At 45.6% G+C, this 12,609-nt stretch overlaps 1 pseudogene; it reads right to left on the bottom strand.

Moving 5' to 3' along the window:
* Positions 1-1,305: 1,305 nt before the first annotated feature.
* On the bottom strand, positions 1,306-10,421 carry LOC122897908 (annotated as a pseudogene).
* Between the last annotated feature and the right edge of the window lie 2,188 nt (positions 10,422-12,609).

Below are 12,609 nucleotides of genomic sequence, written 5' to 3'. Positions count from 1 at the left end.
GAGGAGGCCAGGGTGGGGGGGTGGATAGAGTTCAGAGAGCGAGTGGGAAAAAGTGAGGTCAGAGGGGTATAGGATAGAGGGCAGATCACGTAGGGCCTTGTCGGGTATAAAAAGAACTTTGGGCTTCATTCTAGGTAAGATGGGAAACTCTTGAGGGGGGTTAAGTGGGAGCGGGACATGAACTAATCTTTGTTTTTAAATAATCCTTTTGCTGCTGAGGAAGGATGGCAAAAAAAAAAAAAAAGAAAGGAAGGAAGAAAGGAAGAAAAGAAAGAAAGGAAGGAAAGAAAGCAAGCAAGAAAGAAGGAAAAAAATATCCCGAGAGAGGGAGCAGGGAGACCAGTGAGGAGAATGGAACAGTTTTCTAGGGTAGACATGATTGTAGTCTGCCCTAAGATAGTGACAGTTGAGGTGGTGAGAACTGGGTGCATTTAGCAAATATGTCAGAGGCAACATTGCCAAGAATTGAAGATGGATCGGATATTGGCAGGTGGTGAAGGAAAGGGGCATGTCAAGGATCTCATGCCCAAATCTGTATCCCTGTGACTTACTGCCACCACCAACTGGTTCTAATCCTGCCCTATAATGTCTCCCAAGAAATGTTGCTCTTCTTAGGAAGAGAGAACAATGGAGTGGTGGAGCACATTCAGTCTGCAACCAAATGATGCAGGCCCAAATGATGCCATCAAATGATGCAGGTCTAGTTGTATGACATGGAACAAGTTACTTCAGTTCCCTGCACTTCAGTTTCCCCATGAGTAAAATGCAGGTATCCACAGGTTTTGTGTGTGTGAGTGTGTGTATGTGTATTAAATGAGGGACTAAAAGAGCAATATATAGACAAGTACCTGCACATACGAAGGACTAAAAAATGTTAACCTTTGTTAACTTCACAGTCTTTAGGAAATTTAAGGATAATTGTTATCTTTTCCAATTTGTGTACCCCTCTCCTTAAGCAGGGCTGTATATAGAGCACAAAAGAACTAATCAGACCTGCCTTACCCAGTGATGCCTCCAGTTAGAACCCTGTATCCCTACCCTGTCTGGGAAACATGAGCAATTCTCTTGTCCAACAGAGCAAATGTCAAAACCACAACTTGATCAGTTTCTTTCTGTTTCGCTTTCCCAGTCTTAATATCCCTCCTCTCTCAGGGCCTCTAATTCTGTGCTTAGGTTCTAAGGCCCAGAGAGGTTAAGTAGCTGATTCAAAGTCTCAAAGCAAGCAAACAGGCAACTGTCATCACTAGAATCTGCAGAAGCTTTGTACATTCCTAGTTCCCGGAGCTCTCCATTCTTACCTCCTCCTCATGGCTTGACCTCTTGCCCGTGGCACTCACCATCTTCATCAGGAGTGAGGAAGGTATAGAAAGCTGGTGTGTTCAAGGACTCCATGATCATGGACTCCACCATTGACTTAGACAGCAGCTCTAGCTCCTCAGGGAAATGGAGCAGGCTGGCCACCTCAGGGAGGATGCTAGAAGGCAGCAAGACTGGCACATTTGGGGGCTGCCTTCTGGCATAGGCCTGGAGCTGCTGGAGAGGCCCATTGTTGGGACTTCTGACACAGGTAGTCCCAGAATTTGCCTGGTGATTTGGGGCCCCAGCAGCAGATCCTGCTGAAGCCAGAGCTTTCTCAGGGCAGCAGAAAGGGCAAGGTGGAGTCAAAGGGAATTGGGAAGGGTGCTCCAAAGACAGAGGTGGTCATGGTCTTGCTGGGACTTGCAGGACTTGAGGTTGTGCTTGTGAATGTGTTTGGATCCTGAGGAGGTAGGGGCATTGGTCTGACAGGTCTGGGAGGTAACGGGGTTTTGGGTTTATTGGGGATTGGGGTCCTAGGTTTGGAAAATGATAAGCTTGGGTAATTTTGGGGAGCTGGGGTATTAGAGTTAAGAGGTGTTGGGACTGGGGTGCCTGGCTGGCTCAGTGGGTTATAGCCTCTGCCTTCGGCTCAGGTCATGATCTCAGGGTCCTGGGATCGAGCCCGGCATCGGGCTCTCTTCTCAGCGGGGAGCCTGCTTCCTCCATCTCTCTCTGCCTGCCTCTCTGCCTACTTGTGATTTCTGTCTGTCAAATAAATAAATGGGGGGCGCCTGGGTGGCTCAGTGGGTTGGGCCGCTGCCTTCGGCTCAGGTCATGATCTCAGGGTCCTGGGATCGAGTCCCGCATCGGGCTCTCTGCTCAGCAGGGGGCCTGCTTCCCTTCCTTTCTCTCTGCCTGCCTCTCTGTCTACTTGTGATCTCTCTCTGTCAAATAAATAAATAAAATCTTTTAAAAAAACCAAATAAATAAATGGGATCTTAAAAAAAAAAGAGGTGTTAGGATTTTCGGGATGTTAAGGTTAAGAGGATGCTGGGTTTAGGGTGTGACAGATTGTTTGGGGTCTTGTGAGCAGGAACCTTTGGTCTAGTTTTGTGATAAGTGTTTGAAGACCTGAAGCATGGAGACTCCAGGATTGGCCTGTGGCAAGCTTTTGGGTGACTGTGATGTGAGTACCCCAAGTTGGGAATGTGATAGAGCATCCAGTTTGTGTTGTGGTGGAACACCAGGTTTGGAGGACAGTGGAATATCATGTTTCACAATGCCAGCTTTGGGCTGGGATGGGGTGCTAGGATTCAGAAGTGGGACTTGTGTCTTGGCAGTGATGGGTAATAGGGTACCAGGATTCTGGTGTGATGGCACGCTGGGCTTCAGAAGCAATAGGGCACCAGAGTTTGAGGGCCAAAGGTAGCCCTGAGAGTTGGCTGAGAGTTGGCTGAACCAAAGTGCCAGAATCCTGTTGTGTAGGATTTGGGGATTTGGGGTGTGCTGGGGTGGATAGGGTACTTAGTGTCCTGACCCAGTGGCTCCAACTCCTTGGAACTGGACATAATTTCTGTAGAAGCAGGAGCCGTTGAGGATAAGTAGGACCTTGGTTTCACAAGCCCTAATTTGGGAGAGACCTTGGGTAACAAGGCTGATGGGGCTGTGCCTGTCCCGAGGCCACGTCTGCTGGCGGATGAAGGCATAATGGTGCCTAGTACAGCTGCAGTGGAAATCTGTGATCTGACCTTCCCACTTGCCTCCTTGGGCTGCACCATGACCAGTGAAGTCAGAGGTATGACAACATTGTTTTCAAGGGACAGCTTGAGGACTTTGGTGGCCAGCAGGCGGCGAGCAGACTTGGAAGCATCCCTCAGCAACTCTCCACTGGTGGTGTAGGCCCAGAGGCAGCAGGTGAAGTGGGCTACGTTGTAGGCCCACTCCCCTGGGACACCAGAGTTCTTCTGGCTCTGCTGGTGGCTGCCTCACTGTGGCAGGCCACAAGAAGCTGACTCTTGGGGCCACAGGCTGCCAGGTGGATGCCAAGTTCCTGCTTTCCTACCTGCCTGCCTGTGCCTGTCCTGCCACCACCAGTTCTGAGCCATGAAAATAATGGGGAAAAGGTCCAAGGGGAGGCCCCAGCCAAGCCTCCCAGAGGAGGGGAGGCTCTCCCTTCAAGAATGCACGTCTGCCAGCGGAGGAATGGAGATCTCCTCATAGAGGCCCTTCAGCTGTAGGGCTGCATCAGTGCCCTCATACGTGCACCAGGCTTCTCCCTGGTTCTCCAGGGGCAGGTGACACAGCAATGGGAAGTCAGCCTCATCCCTGAAGGCCAAACTAAAAAGGGACACCCTGTTGCCCAGTGCCTGACAGATGTTGGAGAGGATCACCCTAGGGGTCATCACACTGGCTATGGGCTCCGCATCTGTCAAGAAGATGATGAGACGGATCCTCCCCACACTGCAGCCCTGACCAGTCTCCTGATTGCTGTGGTTTAGCAATGCTATGCTGTAGCAGAGCTGCACTGATGTTGGTCCCTAATTGGGAAGCAGACCGTGAGACCATCTTTTCTAGTTATTTCTATCCCCATTGCAGACACCTTAGACACCTCACCAACCTCTCAGGCTCAGTCATTTCTCATCTTTGCTCAGGCTGTTTCTGCTGCTTATCCTTCCCAACACCCCTGCCCCCACACGGGTTCCCTGAGATCTGACCGTGGGGCCCACATGTCCTTGGCTTTTATCACTCCCTGTCTCAGACTACGATTTGCCTGTTTCCTGGGGGGATATCTAATTCTCTAGTCAGACGGGCATCTCCCCAATGATAGCAACCCCACCTCCATGCTATACGGGAAGGAAGGGCTGAGTTTACCAGAGGTGGCGGGTCGGGGAGACTTCAGTACTTCTCTGAGAGACGATTGATCAAAAGCCAGAATCAGGGCAACAGCTTGACCAAGTGCTTGGAAATACCCACACAGATTATTGATTTTTAAAAGTTTTGGCAAATTTTTCTGAGTATGTGCTTTAAAGAAACTCAGGGCCGAAGAGGAATGTGCCCTAAAATACATAGTGCTATGTTCTTTCAACTAGGAAAGGGGAGGCAGAAAGATGAAGGGACATATTTGTATAAAATATAATAGTGATGTTTCAGGTATTGTGAGAGGTGAGGTGGATGGGGGAACAAAGGGAGCATTTAAAAAATTCCCCATATCTGGGGCACCTGGCTGGTTCAGGCAGTAGGCCACGTGACTCTTAATCTCAGGGTCATGAGTTCGGGGCCCATGTTGGGCATGGGGCCTACCTAAAATAGAAAAATAAATAAATAAATAGATAAAAAGGAATTCCCCACATTACCACAGCCCATCCATTTGAGTGGGTAGGTCTACACTTACAACCACCAGCTTCCATGTGACCCAGGTAGTCCTTGGTGCTGTGGATATTCTGGATGCTAGCTAGATGCTAACCGAGTCAGAAAAGGTGATGGTTTAGAAGTGGTCGTTGACCCGCACGCCACCCAGGATCACGTTCGTGGCCCTTTCAGTCTGTGGGATATGGGTGAAATGAAGGAGATGGACCAAGGCTGGAGGTCTTGCTCAAGACTAAAAAGTTATTTCTATACAAGGTACTGAGGCCTAAGTGTGGTATGGTTTTAAGACTCTCTGACTCCGGCACTCCGTAAGTCTAGAATTCTCGGGGTCAAAATGCCACAGGCCCTATGGATCTAAGCCTAGAACTGCACTGTCCAGTGGAAACTGCTAGCCACATGTAGCTTCTTAAATGTAAGCTAGTTAGAATTAAAAGAAAAATTATAAATAAACTGTTCCTTTACTTGCAGTAGCCACATTTCAAGTGCCCAATAACCACACAAGGGTTATTGCAGAGCAGTGGCTACTACTGTATGGGACACCTCAGAACTTCAGAACTTTTCCATCATCAAGATAGTTCTGTTAGACAGTGGTGGTCTAGAAGGTTCAAGCTCCATGCTTTCAGGGTGCTAGGGCCCTATGTGTTCCATGGTTCCCGGACCCCATGACCCAGGATTCAGTGATTCCAGGACCCTAAAGCTTAAGACTTTTATGATTCTGGGTCTTTACAACTTCCTTTAAGTGACTTTGCAAGCTCTGGTTCTTCCCTGTGTAATCTGTTCTTTTACCTCACCTTCCATTTCTTCCAGGCGGATCCTCTCCTCAGTCCCCAGATAACCCAGATCCCATTTTCTCCCCCAAACTTTGCTCTTATTGTGCCCTTTAGGTAACAGACCTTTCCACTTCCCCTTTACTTATTCATATCTCCACTGCTCCTTCTCTGGGCAGCCCTTCCTTGATTGCTTACTCTGACCCATGCCCCTTGTACCCAGATAGTCCCTGTCCCAGATGGTTTGCTCGCTGTCATATGTAGAATGTTTTCATTTTACACACTGATATTGAGCCCTCTGAGAACAGGGCTTTGAATACTTCTCCCTTTTGGCTCCCTTATCCGTAACAATACCTAGCATAGGGCTAGGCACATAAGAGTTTCAGGGAACAGGGAATGTAGGTCCTAGTATTAGGTACCTCTTACAGGGCACTTGTTATGTTTCAGTCACTGTGCCAAATACTTAGATGCATCAGCTCATTTAATCGTCATAGCAACACAATGGAAAAGATACTGATATTATACCCATTTTATCAGTGACAACACCGAGGCTCAGAGAGGCAGAGTGACTTGCTCAAGGTCACACAACTAGTCACTGATGAACCACGGACGCAAATCCATATTTTGGAGGTGTTAAACATTATGCCTTCCAAGTTTTATATTGTTATAGATTTCAGAGACCACAGGGAATACCACTTGTGACCCACCTTTCTCTACACCTTAAACTGATAGAAGATGCCTTGAATGCTTTCAAGGGGATCAGAGTCTTTCCTGCCACAGGATGAGCTCAGGGTAGAGGTCACACGTTCTGGAATAGGGAGCTGAGGTCTTCCTCAAGACTGAAAGGTTATTTCTATACAAGGTACTAAGGCCTAAATGTTGCATGGTTTTAAGGATTTAGCCACTCATTCTTGTTTTCATTCAGAGGACTGACACATAGAGCATGATGGCCCTTCCTGAGAATCTCCCGCTAACCAGAGACAAATCGTGTTTTTAGAAGTATGTCATTTAATCTATTGAGATTTTCCAGCTATCTGTCTGTTATTGATTTCTAGTTTAATCCACATGGTCTGAGAGCATATATTTATTGTATGATTTGTACTCTTTTACTTTGTTAGGGCGTGTTTTACGGCCCACGATGTAGTCTATTTTGGCAAACATTCCATGTGAGCTTGAGATGGATGTGTATTGTGTTGCTGTTGGATGAAGTACTGTGTAGATGTCAATTATTCAACTGATTAATGGTGCTGTTCTGTTAAACTCTGTCCTTACTGATTTTGTGCCTGCTGGATCTGTCCATTTGTGATAGAAGGGAGCTGAAGTCTCTAACTATAACAGTGGTTTCATCTATGTCTCTTTGCAGTTCTAACAGTTTTTGCCTCATGTCTTTTGACGTTCTATTGTTAGGTGCATTACACATTAAGGATTGCTGTGTCTTCTTGGAGAGCCATTATATAATTATAGTTATATAAGATTTTTTTTTCAGTCTGAAAGCAGTCATGGTTTACTAACTGGCCAAACTGCAGAAATAGTGATGGCAGATACCTTAGCTTATCCTTCTAATAAGCTGTTCATCTGGTCTTCCCTATTGCCAGCAACTGCGCCTCCCACAAAATGGGCGATCCTTTTCTTCATTCCACTTCATGGAGAAGATAATTTGCAGGGCCCCTGGAAGTTTTTTGATACTTTATAGGTCTTGTGAATCAGATCCTCCATGCAAACAATGCCATATTTACCAAGAGATCAACCAGTGTGTTATCTATCAGGGATATTTGCTTTGTTTCTTTAAACAACGCATCTCCTTATCCCTGATAACTTACTTGCTCTAAAGTCTGTTTCATCTGAAATTAGTATAGCTGCTTCAGCTTTTTTGTGATTAGTGTTCAGAATGGGATATCTTTTTTTCCCCATACCATGACTTTTAGTCTATCTGTGTCTTTTTATTTAAAATGGGTTCCTTGTAGACAACACAGAGTTGGGTCTGGTTTTGTTTGTTTGTTTTTTGTTTGTTTTTGTTAGGTTCTGTTTTGTTTTAATCAACACTGATAGTCTCTGTCATTTAATACGTGTATTTAGACCATTTATGGTTAGAGTGATTACTGCTTTGGATAGATTAATATTTGCCATGTTTTTAACTGTTTTCTATTTGCTACCCTTGATTTTCTTTTCTTTTCCTTCCTCCCTCCCTCTCTCCTTTCCTTCCTTCCTTCTTTCCTTCCTTCTGTCTCTCCTTCCTTCCTTCCTTCCTTTTTTCGGTCTTATACTATTTTTCTGTCTTCTGTGGTTTTAATTGAGTGTTTTATATGATCCCATTTTCTCTTGTCTTTTAGCAAAGCCATTATGGTTTCAATGTTTTTTTTCTTATTGATTGCCCTAGAGTGTGCAATCTGCTTTTACAACTAATCCGAGTCCACTTTCAGAAAACACTATACAGCTTCAAGTACCTCATGGAAGAATATTTCCAATTCATCCCTCCTGGCTCTTATGTAACATCGCTGTCATTAATTTCACTTATCTATAAGTATTCACTGAACACATTATTTCTATTACTATTTTCAGCAAACTCTTTTTGTTACATCTATTAATTAAAAAAGAAAAGAGTTTCTTTTTCCATAATTCATTCCTTTCCTAACACTCTTCCTTTCTTTATGTAGACCCAAGTATATGAACTACACCATTTCCCTTCTCTCTGAAGAACTTATTTAAACATTTACCTGTGCAAGGCAGGTCTACTGGCAAAAAGTCCCTCAATTTTTGTTTGGCTAGTAAAGTCTTCCTAACTCATTCACGCTGGAAAGACAATTTTGCTGTATACAGAATTCTAGGCTGGTAGTTTTGGGGGTTCCTTGTTTTGTTTTGCTTCTCTTCAATATGGTAAATATTTCGTTTCACTCTCTTTTTGTTGCATGACTTCTCAAGAGAAGTCCAATGTAATTCCTATTCTTGTTCCTGTATAAGTAAGGTGATATTTTCCATGTTTTTTTTTTTTAAGAAATTTCTCTTTGATTTTCTGTAGTCGGAATAGGATATGCCTATGTGTAGATTTTTTTTTTTTTTTAAATCTTGCATGGTGCTCTCTGAGCTTCCTAGACCTGTGGTTTAGTGGCTGTCCTTTATTTTGGAAAATCTGTACCCAGTAATACTTCAAATACTTCTTGTGTTATTTTCTTTCTTCTCCTCCTGGTGTTCCCATTACACATATGTGATACTTTTGTAATTGTATACAGTCCTTGGATATTCTCTTTTTTCTTATTTTGTTTTACATTCTTTCTCCTCTTTGCTTTTCAGTTTGGGAAGTTTCTATTAACATGTCCTCAGGCTTATTGACTTGTTCTTTGCCCATGTTCAGTCTCCTAACGAGCCCACCAAAGACATTTTTCATTCCTGTTATGGTGTTTTATATTTCTAGAATTTACTTTTTCTTTTCTTAGAGTATCCATCTCTGCTTGCATTACCTGTCTATTCTTGCATGTTATCCACTTTTCCCATTAGAGCCCTTAGCATATTAGTCATGGCCACTTTAAATTCCAGGTCTAATAATTTCTCTGCCGTATCAGTCTGGTTCTGATGGTTGATTCATCTTTTTGGACTGTGTTTTGTTTTGTTTTGTTTTGTTTTCATTTTAGCATAGCTTGTAAGTTTTTGGTGAAAGCAGACATGATGTATCACGTAAAAAGATCCTAGGTAAATAGGTCTTTGGTGGGAGATTCTATGTTTATCCGGCCAGGAATTAGGTTGTGCTTGCTAGGTGCTAACAGTTTCATGTGTCAGAGGCAAAAATTTCTTTTAGAATCCTTGTTTTTGACTCCTCTATTGTCTTGGGTTGCTTGGGATAGTCTTTCTTAAAGCCGCTAAGCTTCCAGTTCCATCAGCTATAATCTCCTGTTGTTATGCAGGAGTGCAGTGCATGAGGTGATATTGTGTGGGGGAAGGAGAAGCATTTCATAGTTCCATGCTAAAAGACTGAGGGCAACTATGCCCCTGAAATATGACCACCACAAGTGCTCCTCAGCTTTTTCCTGACCTTAGTTGGGATGGGTAGGCTAGAAAAATTTGGAGTTGGGTATAGCCTTTCCCCTACACTTGAGACTACAAAAGACAGCTTTCAATATTTCCCTTCCCCCAGTTTGGTTACACTCTGGTGTCGTACAAGTTAGTAGACTTGGGCCCCATGGGCTCTATGGTTCAGAACTTTAAGGCCCATAGACTGTACTGCTCCAGGTCACTTGGACTTTATCATTCTCAAGTCCCAGAGTATTGTAGTTCAAAATACTGTTTCCGGAACTTTATGGATTCAGGCTCTAAACTCAAAATCTCTTTGGCCTATGGCCCCAGTATTCCATTTTAAGGGTGCTCTGTAGAAGGGCGACAATATTTTAAATCTAGGTGGATCCGGGACTTTGTAGTTTCTAAACACTACAATGCCGGTGCACTGTATTTTTCTGGCTTTGAGGTAAAGTAAACAAAATGAGACAAAACAAACCTGTGGCCTCTGGAAGGTTCAGAGTCTAAATTGACTATGGTTTCCTTTTTATATTGTTGACTCGGGCTTTATGACACCAGAGTTCTCCAGCTTGAAGGTTCTATGACTCTGGGCCCCTTGGTGATCTGAAGTTTTGTGGTTAAGGGTCCTGATGGTTACAGCCCCCCATGTCCAATGTTTCAATGTTCCCAGTATTCTGTGGTTTCAGGTCTATGTGGCTCCTGAATGTGCAAGGTACCAGGACCCCAAGGTAGGCCTTGGCCTCTAAGATCCCAGGGTCATGGGAGGTAGAGTCTCTGGTCCCAGAGGACCACTGTTCCTGTACCCTCTGCTTTCTGAGCCTTCTAAAACAAGAGCTACAACAGGTCTGCCGGGTCCTTGTTACCTGCTTCATCGTGGTGCCAAACATAGAGCCAGCCGCTTGTATCAACAACGAATCCCACGTTTTTCTTGACAGGTGGGAGGCTTCTGGGGGCAAAATAATGAATAAAATCGCCCTCGTAAATCTGGACAAAAAGAAGTGAAACCAACAAGAAGTAGGAAAGGCAGTCTAAATCAGGTCCCCCCTCTTATTCTCCGGCATAGCACCCTGTGCCTTTTTCCCTCCTAGGCCTTCTCTCTGCTTCTAGTTAAATAGGCATCTGTGCGATTGTTTGTTTCAATGTCCACCTCCTCTACCAGAGCTGTGTCTCTGCTGTTCAGGCTGTCAGCCCAGGGCCTGTCCCAGAACTGTGGAGTGAATGAGGCTGGCTTGTGGCCCAAGGCTCCAAGGATCAGGATCTCTGTAATATGTGAGTTCCTGTTCATGAGAGCTGACTTGCACAGTCCTGAGGGCCCCTGGGGACATTTTGCCTGGGCTCCAGGAACTGTAAGTATTGTTTTAACCTCCCTCTATAGAGTGAGCCAGGGGCCCAGCTCCATTGCTGCCAGGGGCTGAGAGTTTGCAAGGCCTCCCTCTCTTCCTTAAGCCTCCTTTCTGCTGTTGCTGGGCAGAGTAGGCAGGGAAGGAGGGAGCAGAGGCTGGGTGAGCTGTTTGTTCAGAGGGGATTGGTTAGACCAGGTGCAGATGCCTTGGGCTGCCAAGGATGTGATTGGCTGCTGACCCCCTTCCCCCACTCCATCTCCCCTCTGCAGAGCTTGGGGGCTGGAACAGATGAGGGAAGTGGAGGGGGGATGCTGGGAGGGCCCCCAGGGTCAGTGTCAGCTCAGCCTAGGGAAGTATGGGCTTGCTGAGGGTCTGTGCTGCTCAGTAGCCTGAAGTAAGCTCTGCCTTGGGACAGCCAGCTTTACTCTCCTCTCTGCCATTCAGGCGCTCTCTGATCACAAGCCTGGACACATTATCCCCTCCTCTCTCAGGGGGAAAGGAGGAGAAGGGAGGAGGACATCTTGCTCTTTCCCTCCACTCCAGCCTTTGAGTTAATTCACATGTGCATGTGGGGGCTCTGTCTCCACTTTCTCCTGACGCTCTACAGCAGTTCTCAAAGACCTGGGTCATCCACCATACCACTGCTCAGGCCCAAGGCAGAGCCCAGCTGTCCTGAGATTCCTCCTAAAACCTAAGCAGGTGAGAGTTTCTGGGAAAATCACATTCCTATCTCCTCGTGGTCCCAGGCTCCCTGGTGGCCTCACACCTCACATCCTATAAGCCAGAGGCATGACCCAGGTCACCACCCTCTCACGCTCCCCTCAGCTGCCATGCCACCTCACTTGGAGGAAATGTTTCCTTTCCTTCCTAATGAAGAAAATTAATGGCACCAGGCCATGTCCCTTGGACTGCCCACCCCACCCTTGCACAGGGTTCACACACCCATACACCTCTTCCTCTATTAAGGACAAAACAGTCTTGTCCTGGACCCCATGCCCTCCCAGGCTCCATCACCTCCTCCGCCAGTCAGACCCTTCTCTCCAACCTGCCCCACACAAGCTCCTGGGTCTTCTTTAGGATATGGAAAGTGTTGTATCTTTTCCATCCACTAAGACAATCCCCACTGATCCCAATCCCATCAAAACTTTAAACCATCTTCTCTCCTCCCTGCAGCATACCAAGGTAATGGAATCACCGCCTGCAGTGGTCTGCTCACGTCCAGTTTATTCCTCTCCACACCACAGACTGGCTTCAGCCCCCGCCACACACTGACTCTTCTCTCACTAAAGGCAACAGTACTTAGTTGGTTTCCAAACTCAATAGGTGTATTTTGATTCTTTTTTTTAATTTATTTTTTTATTTTTTTATAAACATATAATGTATTATTAGCCCCAGGGGTACAGGTCTGTGAATCACCAGGTTTACACACTTCACAGCACTCACCATATCACATACCCTCCCCAATGTCCATAACCCCACCACCCTCTCCCTACCCCCCTCCCCACCACCACCCTCAGTTTGGTTTGTGACATTAAGAGTCCCTTATGGTTTGTCTTCCTCCCGATCCCATCTTGTTTCATTTATTCTTTTCCTACCCCCTAACCCCCCCACGTCGCATCTCTACTTCCTCATATCAGGAGATAGTATGATAGTTGTCTTTCTCCGATTGACTTATTTCACTAAGCATAATACCCTCAAGTTCCATCCACGTCTTCGCAAATGGCAAGGTTTCATTTCCTTTGATGGCTGCACAGTATTCCATTGTATATATATACACCACATCTTCTTTATCCACTCATCTGTTGATGGACATCTAGGTTCTTTCCATA

This window comes from Neovison vison, unplaced genomic scaffold, assembly GCF_020171115.1.
Source record: "Neovison vison isolate M4711 unplaced genomic scaffold, ASM_NN_V1 Scaffold_020, whole genome shotgun sequence".
In the NCBI taxonomy this organism is placed as follows: Eukaryota; Metazoa; Chordata; class Mammalia; order Carnivora; family Mustelidae; genus Neogale; species Neogale vison.
The sequence above is the reverse complement of the archived record's forward strand: the minus strand, read 5'-3'. Positions and strand labels throughout refer to the sequence as shown.